Below are 17,213 nucleotides of genomic sequence, written 5' to 3' on the forward strand. Positions count from 1 at the left end.
GACCCAGCCACCTCAAAGCTCAAGCACTAACACGTCCGACTCAACCAGGGTTGACTTGGGATCTATAGAGCCTAAACAGACTAAGTATTGCCTTACTTGTAGAACTACTCAATACTAGACCTCCAACCGGTCACTCTCAGTCATAAAAGGATCAGTTTATCGTTGGTGAACAGCTTTCTGTGGTTGCTTTACTCTTCTTCGAAACGAGGGCGAATAACATGATTCATCCAGTTCTTATGAACTTTATTGATGCTTTGTTCCATGAGACTCAATATGAATCTAAAGTCTGGTCATCAAGGTTTATATTATAAAATAAATGGGTATTCATTTCAAACATAAAATGTCATATTAAAGTCAAAGGTTATTTTAAAAGTCAGGTTATGAATGCCTTTTGGAGAAACGTAGTGCACTGTCTATATCAATGTTCCTCTTACCCTTTTCCTGGGACAGTGAACAGAATCGAAAACTAAATGTAGAGACATGATTACTAGCCGCTTACAAACAGGTACATTGTACCCCTTTCATTATCAAAAAGATAGGCAATTTAGAGATACTATGGCAGTGTAGTTACAATAACAGATGTTATTGTAGGCTAATCTGTGCATTCATATTGTCAACCTTGCTTACAAATGTTTTGAAAAGAGTCCCTAGATATCATGAGCAACAGCAACGTCAATGGAGTTATTCCTTCTTGTCCTATACACCACTCTCACGCCCCACCACCCCACATTCTCTCCATCACAAGTTAGAATTCAAAGACTTCTCTTCCCTGAAAGAAATCCTGCACCAAAATCTCTTACCTCAATGATGGAGGGTCTGTGGAAGGCCAAACAAGAGAGAAAAACAAAGAGAACCCCTAAATGTTCGTCTTCTTTCAGGTATCTCCACAGTCTGAAATTCAAATGCTGCAGTCCGTTTCTCTGCCCTGCTGTAGCATGTACAGTTGCTGAGTAAGTGAGTCAGAGAGAGAGAGAGAGAGAGAGAGAGAGTGTATGTGCGTGTCAAAGAGTGTGTGTGTGTGTGTGTGTGTGTGTGTGTGTGTGTGTGTGTGTGTGTGTGTGTGTGTGTGTGTGTGTGTGTGTGTGTGTGTAAAGCTGCACAGCCCTTTGTCTCATTCAACAGCAGGGACAGCAGTGATTGCTCTACTAACCCCCCATGGTGAGGAACTGAAAGGCATCAAAGGAAAGCAGGATGTTTTTTGACCCATAACATTGACTGACTTACACCCACCCCCGCCAACCCCATTTAGCTTAGACTCTCTACAGTCTAAACTCATAAAAAATGCCTCCCAGGGAATGAAACAAATACTCGACAGTAACTCACTAACATGATCCTACACGGTTCTCACATCATCTGCCTTGTCTGGTCTTATCAGCATGTGTGTGTGGAGTGCGGGAACCGGTTAACTCAACAATTGGAGAGAACAAAACAAGATAGAACAGTTATTCAATGAGACTCAAGGAGGTCATTGACCCCCAAGGGGGACATCTACCCAAAGACATTTTCCATTGATTAGACAATTTATACAATTTCCTCACCCCTTTCTCTGAAGGGGGGAAAGATTGAGGGGTCCCAGAAGGAACTGCGTCAGTGTCTTCTGCACAACAGCATTGACCACCACACAAGGAGGAATGCATGTGCAGCTGTACGTGTCTCACTTCAGACATATAAATCACCAAGTGTTTAAAGCTGCAATATGTCACTTTTTTGTATTTGTTTTTATAGTGGTCATCCAAAGTGATGCAACAGTAACAATATTGTGCATCTAGCCTTCCTGGCGAGAACCACTGCATTCATTGGTTTTCATTTTCCTTGTCTGGTCGGATTTTCCAGCCAGATTTTTGGGGCGCACACAATGAGTGACGTGTTTTCCATCAGCGAGGTGGCAGTGTGATAGCTAGCTAGCTGAGCCCATGGCCAGCACTTGGCTAATGGCGAGAGGAAATAGCTAGCTTACAGACATGGCAGATGCGAGGGGCAAAAGACCTGACCAGTCAGCAACTATTATTCCATCTAAGCCAAAGAAAGACACATTTTGAGAGCAGACAGGCAAAAAGGGAAAGTGATAGAGAGCGGGCCAAGACGAGAGTAAACCTCAGATTTGCGTTCACACAGTGGAGAGAACTAAGAGAGTTGAAGGGATTTTATTCAAAAAAAATTCTGCTGAAAAGGTAAGTTCTTGATCTGAATGCCCTGTCTTTAGTCAGCTGTTGTACAACACAACATTTGAAATCTTATTCCATCTTTCTGCTAAAGGAGAAACTACAATAACAAGTCTTGAAGGTGAAGTGTCTACACACTGAAAAATACACCGAAATCCCAGGAACTTCAGACAGCAGTGTTGAGAAGACTGGGCTCTTAAATTGGGGCTACCAAGGAGTATGATCCTGAGATCAGATGACCCATGACTCCCTGAAGTGCCACCACCAACAACGGCTGAGCTGCTACAACTTCGAGGAGACGTCGCCCCGCAACACAGCATGCCGCAAACAAACCTTTGAGCTGGGAAGGACCGGCGCTTTCCCTGTTGTCAGACTTTGTGGTTCCCGAGAAGTGTGAAAACCTACAGAGAAATTCAGAATTGTTGTTGAAAGAGGTGGGCCTTCAACCAAACATATATATTATATAAATAAGGGAAGTTTGTGGGGGCAACAACAAACTTGTGTGAGAGACAATACTTGCACATGTTTTATCTAGCATATAATCGTCAGTATTGTACTTTTGTAATGGTTTTAGAATAATTCACTAAACTGTTCTCTTGTCCTGGATGTCTATACTCTTGACAGTTTACACTTCAAATTAGCAGACATACAGGTGGGTAGATATCTAGAAAAACAGATGGACTACCCTGGTGTAAATACAGTAAAAAAAAACAAATTGGTCCATTACACAGATCAGGTCAAAACCTTTTATTAGGGAGATAAACAAGAACACAAGGTAGTCTCTGTAACCTTCCTCAAAATAAAAGACAGTGTAAGGGAAACATTCTGATAAAGTACTGAACTGATATCAACCAGATGAAGGCAAAATTCACACACAAAAAATGACGGAGTATTGTTCCTAATTGGGATCCAAATGAGGAATAAAGTACAGTATAGTGTTAACCTGTTATGTAAACATACTTGGTAATAAATCGATTGAATATTGCAGTGGTGAAATGGCAGCAGTTGTGTGCTGTAAGGTGCAGGAGTCTCCCTGTAATTCATACAGGTGCACCATCGAGGTTGTCCGGAGACCGTGGGATAGCTCTCCGGTACTCCATGATGTCAAAAATTACTCCAGGTAGATGGTGCTAACCATCTCGGCCAGCCTCTCTTCTTGCAGTCGAGCAGCCCTTTCAAGGTCTTCCTGTCCAATTCTTTCTGCAGCCCTGCCTGTGCCCCTGGATGGTCTGCGGCTCTTCAAAACTGGAATCCTAAAGACAAAAATATGTGCACACTAAACACTTATTAGGATTGTATTATAATGTTCACTACATGTATAACCAATAAGAATTTTCATGCAGAAGAGTCGAGTATAAAACTTCTACAATCAATACACATCTTCATAGTCATAGCTCTTGACAATCAGGGGGCCATTCCAGTAATGTTAATAGCCAGCTAGTAAAGGAGTCAGAGAAGGGCAAAGGACTTGCTAAGGCCACGGACATTTTTTGAGGTCAGGGCTCTGTGCAGGCCGGTCAAGTTCTTCCACACCGATCTCGACAAACCATTCCTGTATGGATCTCGCTTTGTGCACGGGGAAATTGTCATGCTGAAACAGGAAATGGTCTTCCCCAAACTGTTGCCACAAAATTGGAAGCACAGAATCGTCTAGAATGTAATTGTGTGATGTACCATTAAGATTTCCCTTCACTGGAACTAAGGGGCCTTGCCCGAACCATGAAAAACCCCATACTATTATTCCTCCTCCACTTGTGTGCGGCTGGTCGGCCATGGAAACCCATTTCATGAAGCTCCAGACGACCAGTTCTTCTGCTGATGTTGCTTCCAGAGGCAGTTTGGAACTCGGTATTGAGTGTTGCAACTGAGAACAGACAATTTTTTAATGTGCTGCGCATCACACAAGTTCTGTGAGCTTGTGTGGTCTACCATTTTTCGGCTGAGCCATTGTTGCTCCTAGAAGTGTTCACTTCACAATAACAGCACTTAAAGATGACTGGGGCAGCTCTAGCAGGGCAGAAATTTTAAGAAGTCAGTTTGTGCCATGGTGAAAGTAACTGAGCTCTTCAGTAAGGCCATTGTCATGACTGTCCACGAGTATCCAAATAGGTCAGATCAGGTTTGCAATGAATAACTTAAATCAGACCCCCTATCACCCGTGGAGGGTGAAGGAAAGAAGTAGTAGGGATTAACAACTCACGCCTTGTTGTAAATCAAGGGAGAAGATCCAGGCCTATGCTCTCAGAATTCACCTAAGGAATGTACTTTGTCTCAATTGGCTGAAACTCTAACACGTTCAAAAGCGAATACAGGAACAATATTTCTAATGTAGAACGTGAGGAATCGTCAGAGGCGATCTATAGAACAATAATGCAATTTTGTTTGTTATTTTGTGATGTCATTAAACATTTTATAAAATAAATACTGTAACTTGGAAAGTATACCGACTACATGGATGAAGTTTCCATACTATGGATTGTGCATGTAATATGAAAAATTATGAGTGTTTTTGTTAACCTCTCTGGGATAGATGGGACGCTTGCGTCCCAACAGCCATGTCAAAATGTAGAGCGCCAAATTAAAAAAAATTATATAAAATTAAACTTGATTAAATCACACATATAAGATATCAAATTAAAGCTACACTCGTTGTGAATCCAGCCAACATGTCAGATTTCAAAAAGGCTTTTCGGCGAAAGCATAAGATGCTATTATCTGATGATAGCCCAATGTAAACAAGAGAGTGTAGCCTATTTCAACCATGCTAGCGCTACTCAAAACGCTAATATAAAATATAAAACATGCATTACCTTTGACGAGATTCTTTTGTTGGCACTCCAATATGTCCCATAAACATCACAAATGGTCCTTTTGTTCGATTAATTCCATCCATATATATCCAAATTGTCCATTTATTTGGCGCCGTTGTACCAGGAAAAACAGCGTTCAATTTGAACAAAATCACGACACAATATCTAAACAAAATTACCTCTAAACTTTGCCAAAACATTTCAAAGTACTTTTGTAATACAGCTTAAGGTATTTGTAAACGTTAATAATCGATCAAATTGAAGACAGGTCAATCTGTTTTCAATACAGGATATCAACAAACTCACGGAACATTTCACGTCTTGCCCAAATCTCAAACATAAACAAACGACGTCCCTCCACTTCCGGGTCAATATCTTGTTCACCTCACTAAGAAAAAACCTTAACCATTTTCCATACAATGGCGACATCCAGTGGAAGCAGTAGAAACTGCGCATTTACTGATTAGAATTCTGGTTTGCCCAAAACAATCCATTGAACATAGAGGAACTTAACAATAAAAAAGTTAGTCCTCAGGGTTTTGACTGCTATATAAGTTCTGTTATACTTACAGATATGATTCAAACAGTTTTAGAAACTTCAGAGTGTTTTCTATCCAAATCTACTAATTATATGCATATCTTATATTCTGGGGATGAGTAGCACGAAGTTGAAATTGCGCACGCTATTTTTCCCTAAGTGAAAATTCTGCACCCTATCATCAAGAAGTTAAGAGAGGGATGAGATTTGAGAAGATATAAGAGATAATTGTTTTCCATAACTTTGCACAGTGAGTAACCACCGCCCTGGAGTGAGGTCAGAGAGTGTGTCAGCCAGCCGGAATCGCCCCTTTAGAGCAAAAAAGGTATAAATGATGGGTTAAGAAATTAACACATTGAACCAGAAAAAGCATGAAGTGGCAGCTAAAATGGTTTGAACTTTGAATCTCAACACGAGGTGGAGATGATTAACTCACCTCCTGGACAATCACTGGTACGACTGATTAGCTGTCCTAAGAACAGTATCCTTGAAAGCAAATTTAAGTAGGACCATCCTGTTACTCTGCTCAAACCATCTTATTACGCTAGTCTCATCACCTCATTGGTGAACTATTGATCTGGCTGGCTAGCCTATCTTCAAAAAAGCATCTTCAAGAGCGAATGAAAGGAAAATCAACTCAAGGATGCCCGTTCACTGAGAGATCGCCAGCGAACTCAGGCATTTCACGTAAATACATTCATATGTTCATGATTTTTTGCTCATTCATGTGCAAAGTATAAGGTTATTGTACGTGAGAGTAGTTTCTGAATGTGGCAATGTTATTAAGTGTATCTGTCCCTCTCTTCTTTAACAAGTATCCATGTCATTCCGCTAGGGACCTGTTTACATCGTATTACATCTCCAGTCAATAACCAGTGCAGAGTGCATGTGTTTATCCTGTGTTCCCATTTAATTAGCTAGTAAATAAATAATTTAACCAATTTGTGTGGTACTGAATCATAAAAAAGGCTCTGGTTTTTGCAGATGCAAGGAGGTTACGACTGTTCAGAATGGTGACATGATACAAGGTTATGATTAATAAGTTGACTGTTTATAGATGTGATGGGTAAAATACCTTTTAGAGTTTAATTAAAGAAACGCTCTCGTGGTGCCCCAGATCCTAATTAGTTAATTGTTACATGGTTAATTAAAAAATAAAAAATAAAAATTTTATTTCACCTTTATTTAACCAGGTAGGCAAATTGAGAACACGTTCTCATTTACAATTGCGACCTGGCCAAGATAAAGCAAAGCAGTTCGACACATACAACAACACATAGTTACACATGGAGTAAAACAAACATACAGTCAATAATACAGTGAAAAATAAGTCTATATACAATGTGAGCAAGTGAGGTGAGATAAGGGAGGTGAAGGCTAATAAAATATATATATAAATAAAAATATAAAAAAGGCCATGGTGGCGAAGTAAATACAATATAGCAAGTAAAAAAACAAAAAAACAAAAAAACTTGGGTAACAATTAAACGTAGTTGGTTAATTAGATAAATAACAGTCTTTAGATTAATGTTAAAGTCAAGTCACGACACGACACCATTCTACTGCCAGTGATTGTCTATGGAGATTGCATGGCTGTGTGCTCGATTTTATACACCTGTCAGCAACAGTGTGGCTGAAATAATTTAATCCACTAATTTGAAGGGGTACTTTTTGCATATATAGTGTATGTACAGTGTGACATTTGCCTTGGGCCGTTACTCTTCTCTATCTTTTACAAATGATTTTCCACTTGTCTTACAAGACTCTAAAATGACTAAGAATGCTGAGGTTTGCACACTTTAAACATCAGCACCAACAGCCAGTGAGCTCACTGAGACTTTTAGCAATGACTTGCAGTCAGTTTAAGAATGGGTAATTAATAATAAACTGGTCTTAAATACAGTTGAAGTCGGAAGTTTACTAACACTTTGTAACGGTAGTCCTCCTCCTCTTCAACCGAAAAGGAGGAGTATTGAGGGAACCAAGGCGCAGCGAAGTTTGAACACATAATGATTTATTAAATAAACAAAATAGACAAAGACGAAAACGAACTATACTGGATATAACTAACAAAATAACAAAACGATGTAGACAATCCTGAACGACGAACTTACATACAACGTGACGAACGAAATGAACAGGAACAGACTACATGAAATGAACAAACCGTATACAGTCCCGTATGGTGCAAACATTGACACGGACACAGGAGACAACCACCCACAAACAAACACTGTGAACCGCCTACCTAAATATGACTCTCAATTAGAGGAACGCCAAACACCTGCCTCCAATTGAGAGCCATACCAGGCAACCCTAAACCAACATAGAAACAGACAACATAGAATGCCCACCCAAACTCACGTCCTGACCAACTAACACACAAAACTAAACAGAAAACAGGTCAGGAACATGACATAACCCCCCCCTCAAGATGCGTACTCCGAACGCATCACCAAAAAGTCCAGGGGAGGGTCTGGGTGGGCATCTGACCACGGTGGTGGCTTAGGCTCCGGGCGTGGTTCCCACCCCACCATAATCAATCTCCGCTTCCGTAGCCTCCCCACAATGACCACCCTCCAAATAACCCCACCTAAATTTAGGGGCAACACCAGAATCAAGGACAGCTCTGGGACAAGGTAGCTCAGGACAGAGGGATAGCTTAGGAGAGAGAGGTAGCTCAAGATAAAGAGGTAGCTCAGGATAGAGGGGCAACTCCGGACTGAAGGGCAGCTCCGGACAGAGAGACAGCTCTGGACTGATAGGCAGTTCTGGGTATCTAGCCTTTTCAGGCTGAAGGGCAGCTCATGGCTGACTGACGACTCTCGATGCTCATGGCTGGCTGACGGCTCTCGACGCTCATGGCAGGCTGACGGCTCTCGACGCTCATGGCAGGCTGACGGCTCTCGACGCTCATGGCAGGCTGACGGCTCTCGACGCTCATGGCAGGCTGACGGCTCTCGACGCTCATGGCAGGCTGACGGCTCTCGACGCTCATGGCAGGCTGACGGCTCTCGACGCTCATGGCAGGCTGACGGCTCACGACGCTCATGGCGCTCTGACGGCTCACGACGCTCATGGCGCTCTGACGGCTCTGGCTGCTCATGGCTCTCTGACGGCTCTGGCTGCTCATGGCTCACTGACGGCTCTGGCTGCTCATGGCTCTTTGACGGCTCTGGCTGCTCATGGCTCGCTGGCGGCTCTGGCAGATCCTGTCTGGTTGGCGGCTCTGGCAGATCCTGTCTGGTTGGCGGCTCTGGCAGATCCTGTCTGGTTAGCGGCTCTGGCAGATCCTGTCTGGTTGGCGGCTCTGGCAGATCCTGTCTGGTTGGCGGCTCTGGCAGATCCTGTCTGGTTGGCGGCTCTGGCAGATCCTGTCTGGCTGACGGCTCTAGCGGCTCCTGTCTGGCTGATGGCTCTAGCGGCTCCTGTCTGGCTGACGGCTCTGTAGGCTCATGGCAGACGGGCGGCTTTGCAGGCTCATGGCAGACGGGCGGCTTTGCAGGCTCCTGGCAGACGGATGGCTCAGATGGCGCTGGGGAGACGGATGGCTCAGATGGCGCTGAGGAGACAGATGGCTCAGATGGCGCTGGGGAGACGGATGGCTCAGATGGCGCTGGGGAGACGGATGGCTCAGATGGCGCTGGGAAGACGGATGGCTCAGATGGCGCTGGGAAGACGGATGGCTCTGGCCGGATATGGCGCACTGTAGACCTGGTGCGTGGTGCCGGAACTGGAGGCACCGTGCTAATGATAAGCACCTTCCTACTAGTGCGGGGAGCAGGGACAGGGCACACTGTATTCTCAAAGCCTACTCTATCCCTGATGCGTGGTACCGGCACTGGTGACACCGGGCTGAGGACAAGCACATCAGGATTAGTAGGGGGAGAAGATACAGTGGGTTCAGGGCTCTGGAGACGCACTGGTAGCTTAGTGCGTGGGACCGGAACTGGAGGCACCGGGCTAGATACACGCACTACAGGGAGAGTGCGTGGAGGAGGAACAGGGCTCAGGATACGCACTGGTAGCCTAGTGCGTAGTGTATACACTGTAGGTACTAGGCTGGGGCGGGGAGGTGGTGCCGGAAATACCGGACCGTGGAGGCGTACTGGCTCTCTTGAGCATTGAACCTGCCTGACCTTACCTGGTTGAATGCTCCCGGTTGCCCGACCAGTGCGGGGAGGTGGAATAACCCGCACCGGCCTATGTAGGCGAACCGGAGAAACCATGCGTAAGGCCGGTGCCATGTATGCCGGCCCGAGGAGACGCACTGGTGACCAGATGCGTTGAGCCGGCCTCATGACACCTGGCTCAATACCCAATCTAGCCCTCCCAGTGCGGGGAGGTGGAATAACCCGCACCGGGCTATGCACTCGTACAGGAAACACCGTGCGCTCTACTGCGTAACACGGCGCCTGCCCGTACTCCCGCTCTCCACGGTGAGCCTGGGAAGTGGGCGCAGGTCTCCTACCTGCCCTTGGCCCACTACCCTTTAGCCCCCCCCCAAGAAATTTTTGGGAGTTACTCACAGGCTTTTTCGGCTTCCGTGCCAGACGCGTTCCCTCATAGCTCCGGTTCCTCTCTCCGGTAGCCTCCGCTCTCCTCAGTGCCTCCAGCTGTTCCCATGGGAGGCGATCTCTACCAGCTAGGATCTCCTCCCATGTGTAGACACCCTTTCCGTCCAAAACATCGTCCCAAGTCCATTCCTCCTTCTTGCGCTGTCCCTTACTCCGTTTAAACCGCTGCTTGGCTCTGGATTGGTGGGTGGTTCTGTAACGGTAGTCCTCCTCCTCTTCAACCGAAAAGGAGGAGTATTGAGGGAACCAAGGCGCAGCGAAGTTTGAACACATAATGATTTATTAAATAAACAAAATAGACAAAGACGAAAACGAACTATACTGGATATAACTAACAAAATAACAAAACGATGTAGACAATCCTGAACGACGAACTTACATACAACGTGACGAACGAAATGAACAGGAACAGACTACATGAAATGAACAAACCGTATACAGTCCCGTATGGTGCAAACATTGACACGGACACAGGAGACAACCACCCACAAACAAACACTGTGAACCGCCTACCTAAATATGACTCTCAATTAGAGGAACGCCAAACACCTGCCTCCAATTGAGAGCCATACCAGGCAACCCTAAACCAACATAGAAACAGACAACATAGAATGCCCACCCAAACTCACGTCCTGACCAACTAACACACAAAACTAAACAGAAAACAGGTCAGGAACATGACACACTTAGGTTGGAGTCATTAAAACTCATTTTTCAACCACTCCACAAATTTCTTGTTAACAAACTACAGTTTTGGCAAGTCAGTTAGGACATCCACTTTGTGCATGACACAAATAATTTTTCTAACAATTGTTTACAGACAGATTATTTCACTTAGAATTCTCTGTATCACAATTCCAGTCGGTCAGAAGGTTACATACACCAAGTTGACTGGCACAGATAATTATGTAATAGCTTTAGAAGCTTCTGATAGGCTAATTGACATAATTTAAGTAAATTGGAGGTGTACCTGTGGATGTATTTCAAGGCCTACCTTCAAACTCAGTGCCCCTTTGCTTGACATCATGGGAAAGTCAAAAGAAATCAGCCAAGACCTCAGAAAAAGAATTGGAGACCACGTTCATCTGTACAAACAATAGTACGCAAGTATAAACACCATGGGACCACACAGCCATCAAATCAATCCCAGAACAACAGCAAAGGACCGTGTGAAGATGCTGGAGGAAACAGGTACAAAAGTATCTATATCCACAGTAAAACGAGTCCTACATCAACATAACCTGAAAGGCCACTCAGCAAGGAAGAAGCCACTGCTCCAAAACCGCCATAAAAAAGCCAGACTACGGTTTGCAACTGCACATGGGGACAAAGATCATACTTTTTGGAGAAATGTCCTCTGGTCTGATGAAACAAAAATAGAACTGTTTAGCCATAATGACCATCGTTATGTTTGGAGGGAAAAGGGGGAGGCTTGCAAGCCGAAGAACACCATCCCAACCGTGAAGCACAGGGGTGACAGCATCATGTTGTGGGAGTGCTTTGCTGAAAGAGGGACTGGTGCACTTCACAGAATAGATGGCATCATGAGGCAGGAAAATGTGGATATATTGAAGCATCTCAAGACATCAGTCAGGAAGTTAAAGCTTGGTCTCAAATGGGTCTTCCAAATGGACAATGACCTCAAGCATACTTCCAAAGTTGTGGCAAAATGGCTTAAGGACAACAAAGTCAAGGCATTGGAGTGGCCATCAAAAAGCCCTGACCTCAAGCCTATAGAACATTTGTGGGCAGAACTGAAAAAGTGTGTGTGAGCAAGGAGGCCTACAAACTTGACTCAGTTACAGCAGCTCTGTCAGAATGGGACAAAATTCACCCAACTTATTGTGGGAAGCTTGTGGAGGTCTACCCAAAACTTTTGACCCAAGTTAAATAATGTAAAGGCAATGCTACCAAATACTAATTGAGTGCATGTCAACTTCTGACCCACTGGGAATGTGATGAAAGAAATAAAAGCTGAAATAAATAATTCTCTCTACTATTATTCTGACATTTCACATTCTTAAAATAAAAGTGGTGACCCTAATGGACCTAAGACAGGGATTTTTTTATTAAGATTAAATGTCAGGAATTGTGAAAAACTGAGTTTAAATATATTTGGCTAAGGTGTATGTAAACTTCCGACTTCAACTGTAGATCTAAAACCAAAAGCTTTGTATTCGGTTCAAAGCATTCTCTTAGACCTAAACCTCAACTGGAGTTGTGTATAAAGGGTGTGACCATTGAACAAGTTGAAGAAGCTGAACTCCTAGGAGTAACATTGGATTGTCAGTTATCATGGTCAAGTCATATTGACAAAGGTGTTGTGAAGATGGGGAGAGGTTCAGTATGTCTATTATAAAAATATGTTCTGCGTTTTTTTTTTTTTTTTCCTCCCATTTTCTCCCCAATTTTCGTGGCATCCAATCGCTAGTAATTACTACCTTGTCTCATCGCTACAACTCCCGTACGGGCTTGGGAGAGACGAAGGTCGAAAGCCATGCGTCCTCCGAAGCACAACCCAACCAGCCGTACTGCTTCTTAACACAGCGCGCCTCCAACCTGGAAGCCAGCCGCACCAATGTTCTGCGTTTTTGACACCAAGATCAACTGTACTAGTTGTTCAGGTTTTGATATTGATTAACCATGATGCTCCCTCCACCATACTTTACAGTTGGGATGAGGTTTTGATGTTGGTGTGCTGTGCCTTTTTTTCTCCACACACAGTGTTGTGTGTTCCATCCAAACAACTCAACTTTAGTTTAATCTGTCCACAGAATATATTGCCAGAAGCGCTGTGGAACATCCAGGTGCTCTTTTGTGAACTTCAGGCGTGCACCAATGTTTTTTTTGTACAGCAGTAGCTTCTTCCGTGGTGTCATCCCATGAACACCATTCTTCTTTATCGTAGACTCGTCAACAGAGATGTTAGCATGTTCCAGAGATTTATGTAAGTCTTTAGCTGACACTGACAGGATTCTTCTTAACCTCTTTTAGCATTCTGCACTGTGCTCTTGCAGTCATCTTTGAAGGATGGCCACTCGTAGGGAGAGTAGCAACAGTGCTGAACTTTCTCCATTTATAGACAATTTGTCTTACCGTGGACTGATAAACATCAAGGCTTTAAGATATACTTTTGTAACCCTGTACAGCTTAATGCAAGTCAACAATTCTTAATATTAGGTCTTCTGAGATCTTTTGTTCGAGGCATGGTTCACATCAGGCAATGCTTCTTGTGAATAGCAAACACAAATATTGTGAGTTTTTTTTATAGGGCAAGGCAGCTCTAACCAATATCTCCAATCTCGTCTCATTGATTGGACTCCAGGTTAGCTGACTCCTAACTCCAATTAGCTTTTGGAAAAGTCATTAGCCTAGGAGTTCACATACTTTTTCAAACCAACACTGTGAATGTTTAAATTATATATTCAATATCGACAAGAAAAATACAATAATCTGTGTGTTATCAGTTTAAGCACGCTGTGTTCGTCTGTTGTTGTGACTAAAATGAAGATCAGATCAAACTTTGACTAATTTATGCAGAAATCCAGGTAATTCCAAAGGGTTCACATACTTTTTTCTTGCCACTGTATAAGGTCCCACAGTTGACAGTGCATGTCACAGCAAAAACCAAGCCATAAAGTCGAAGGAATTGTCCTTAGAGCTTAGAACAGGATTGTGTCGAGGCACAGATCTTAGGGAAGGGTACAAACAAATGTCTGCAGCATTGAAGGTCCCCACGAACACAGTGGCCTCAATCATTCTTAAATGGAAGATGTTGGAACCACCAAGACTCTTCCTAGAGCTGGCCGCCCGGCCAAACTGAGCAATCGGGGGAGAAGGGCCATGGTCAGGGAGGTGAACAAGAACCCGTTGGTCACGCTGACAGAGCTCTGGAGTTCCTCTGTGGAGATGGGAGAACTTTTCAGAAGAACACCATCTCTGCAGCACTCCACTAATCAAGCCTTTATGATAGTGGTCAGACAGAAGCCACTCCTCAGTAAAAGGCACATGACAGCCCGCTTGGAGTTTTCCAAAAGGCACCTAAAGACTCTCAGACCATGAGAAAGGTCTGATGAAACCAATATTGAACTCTTTGGCCTGAATGTCAAGTATCACTTCTGGAGGAAACCTGGCACCATCCCTACAGTGAAGCATGGTGGTGGCAGCATCATGCTGTGGGGATGTTTTTCAGCGGCAGGGACTGGGAGACTAGTCAGGATTGAGGGAAGGGTGGAGCAAAGTACAGAGAGATCTTTGATGAAAGCCTGCTCCAGAGTGCTCAGGACCTCTGACTGGGGTGAAGGTTCACCTTCCAACAGGACACAGCCAAGCACACAGTCAAGAGAACGCAGGAGTGGCTTTGGGACAAGTCTCTGAATGTCCTTGAGTGGCCCAGCCAGAGCCCGGACTTGGACCCGATAGAACATCTCTGGAGAGACCTGAAAATAGCTGTGCAGCAACGCTCCCCATCCAACCTGACAGAGCTTGAGAGGATCTGCCAAGCTTGTAGTCTGATACCCAAGAAGACTCAATGCTGTGATCACTGCCAAAGGTGCTTCAACAAAGTACTGAGTAAAGGGTCTGAATAATTATGTAAATGTAATATTTCAGTATTTTTATTTGTAATAAATTAGCAACAATTTCAACAAAAAAAAAACGTTTTTTGCTTTGTCATTTTGGGGTATTTTGTGTAGATTGATGTGGGGGAAAAAAACATTTAATCAATTTTAGAATAAGGCTGTAACTTAACGTAACAAATTGTGGAAAGAGTCAAGGGGTCTGAATACCTGTTATTATTAATATATATTTATTGATTTAATGAGATATCTTATGTTGTTCTCGTCTGTTACTGTTCTGTACTTTGTCATGTATTTGTACGTTTTATGTGGACCCAAGGAAGAGTAGCTGCTACACGTGCAGTAGCTAATGGGGATCCTAATAAACTTAACTAAACCATTGTATATCATCCTCCATCTCCCAGTTATGGGAATCTTTCTCCAGATAACTATTTTGGCTGATAGGAAACAAGTGTTTTGCAACAGAGTAGAGTGAGGGTACTCCAGTTTAAACACACATGTGTACTGTGGTATCCAGGCCATTGACCGATAGAGAACTCTGAGTGAAGAGATCTGGGAAAAGGGCGTGTTTGTATGAGGTTGTATTAATGCTCTCTTGTGTTTAGTATCTCATGAACTCATGTAGTACATAAATCAGGTAATTAGCAGTGGTTTATTATTATGTGTATGCCAAATAATTTCCATTTTAAATAACAAACATCTCAGGAGACACATAGGCAAGAGTAGCCCCAAAAAAGATCAGCCCCCCCCCCAAAAAAAACTAAACAACAAACTTGCTAGATACCAGGGTTGAGGTCCATTTTGAATTGAGTTGCGAATTGCTCTTCAAATTAAATTCAAGAATTGAATTGGTATTAAATTGGCCACACCACACAGGAGGCAGAATTTGAATTGAATTTGAATTATAGGAAGTACAATTTAATTCAATGAAATTCCATGAAATTCAAATGGCTTATTTATTCTACACATCACTATACAAATGCTTATTATGACATCATGTATGGATACCAATTCCATGTAACGTATGGTTGAAATATTTAATTTTAAAAACATTCTCCTAAAACTACATTAAATCCCTACAGTGACATGTTTTACAGTGGCCTATTCTAAGAACATATTGTGGGTTGTCTATAATAATTTATAATTCCCTTAATGTTTTAAATATCAGGAAATATAAGTTTCCCAGAATGCATTAGATCAAAAACTGGAGTATGAAAGGGAACAATGATCTCATGACAATGAAAAAAACTGTTAGAAATATTTAATATTTGAAATGGTATGTGTATGCTTTGCATTAATTGGCAGATACAAATCTGATAAAATATTTGTCAAATTAATGATATGTTTCATGTCTCAGTTGAATTGGTTTGAATTAAATAATGTTTCCTTCCATTCAAATTCTGCTTCTTGTGGGGTGGGGCCAACTCAAATGCAATGGTTCAATGGAATTAAATTGAGAAATTCCGAATTGACCACAACCCTGCTCGATACCAGTCAAGTAACTAGCAAACTAGTGATGTTATGCGTGTTGAGGCTTTGCATCAAGTTTCCTCACTTGATCTCAGAAATAAGATATTATGCAGAGCAAGTCAGAGCTGACTGATTCAGCACCTGCTACATCTCTACATAAAAAATTGTCATAGCCTCAGGTGCTATTTCAATAGGCATGACTTAATTTTAGGACCCCAGGGCCTAAAATTTGCTGGTCAAAGTATTACTTTCATTGAGTGAAGATGAGCTGCAATACTGCCGTCGTTGATCATTATTTTCATGTGATCAGTCTTTTTTCCTACTTTCAACATCTATCTCAAAGTTATCATTTTATCATTACTAAAACACAGCACCTTAAATTCCACTGAAAGGTGTCCTCATCAATTAAGCTTTAACTTACATTGTCACACACACCAAGTTGAAACAGAAGAATGTATTGAGATTTGATCAAATCTCTAATCTCAGTGTTGGAATTCATCCAAGTGATATGCTCTAACATAATTACAGTAAACACGGGATTTAAATACAGACCGCTTAAACTGACTACATAAACAGCATTTTCCACATCCACTTAATACCTTTTGAATTGATAATGGTAACAACCCGTTTGGTAAACCTCTAATTGGGCGAAGCCTTCCTATAGTTCACTCTGTTGTATTATCCCACATCATAAAACACAAATCCAAACCAGTCTGGAAAAATAAATTCTGTGCAGCATCTCAGCATGAATCTTAGCAGGATATTAGTTTCTAACTTTAATTTAATAAACACATTCAACTATACCTGAAAGTCAAACACCCACTCACCTTTGCTTGTGCCATTGTGGAGATGGCACAGAAAAGTATTTGTCCTCTGCCTGGTCTGTTTACATCAGTGGTTCTCAATCCTGGTCCTGGGGACCAAAAGGGGTGGACATTTTTGTTTTAGCCCTAGCACTACACACCTGATTCAAATCCTAAAAGCCTTTTGATGAGTTGATCATTTGAATCAGCTGTGTAGTGCTAGGGCAAAAACAAAAATGTGCATCCCTTTGGGTCCCCAGGGCCAGGATTGAGAAC

General features: G+C 42.8%; 1 protein-coding gene across 2 annotated transcripts in view; it reads right to left on the reverse strand.

Annotated features, from left to right (window-relative positions):
• LOC129840668 (phospholipid transfer protein-like) overlaps positions 1 to 17,213 on the reverse strand; it is a 43,278-nt gene that overhangs the window by 23,963 nt on the left and 2,102 nt on the right. The window contains exon 1 of one of the 2 annotated variants that reach the window (XM_055908706.1): positions 801 to 1,001. The exons of the other annotated variant lie outside the window; for it this stretch is intronic. The gene's annotated coding sequence lies outside the window, so the exon portion shown is untranslated. Of the gene's footprint in view, positions 1 to 800; positions 1,002 to 17,213 lie in introns of those variants that run through there. 2 annotated transcript variants of the gene reach the window in all.

This window comes from Salvelinus fontinalis, chromosome 3, assembly GCF_029448725.1.
Source record: "Salvelinus fontinalis isolate EN_2023a chromosome 3, ASM2944872v1, whole genome shotgun sequence".
NCBI classification, from domain to species: Eukaryota; Metazoa; Chordata; class Actinopteri; order Salmoniformes; family Salmonidae; genus Salvelinus; species Salvelinus fontinalis.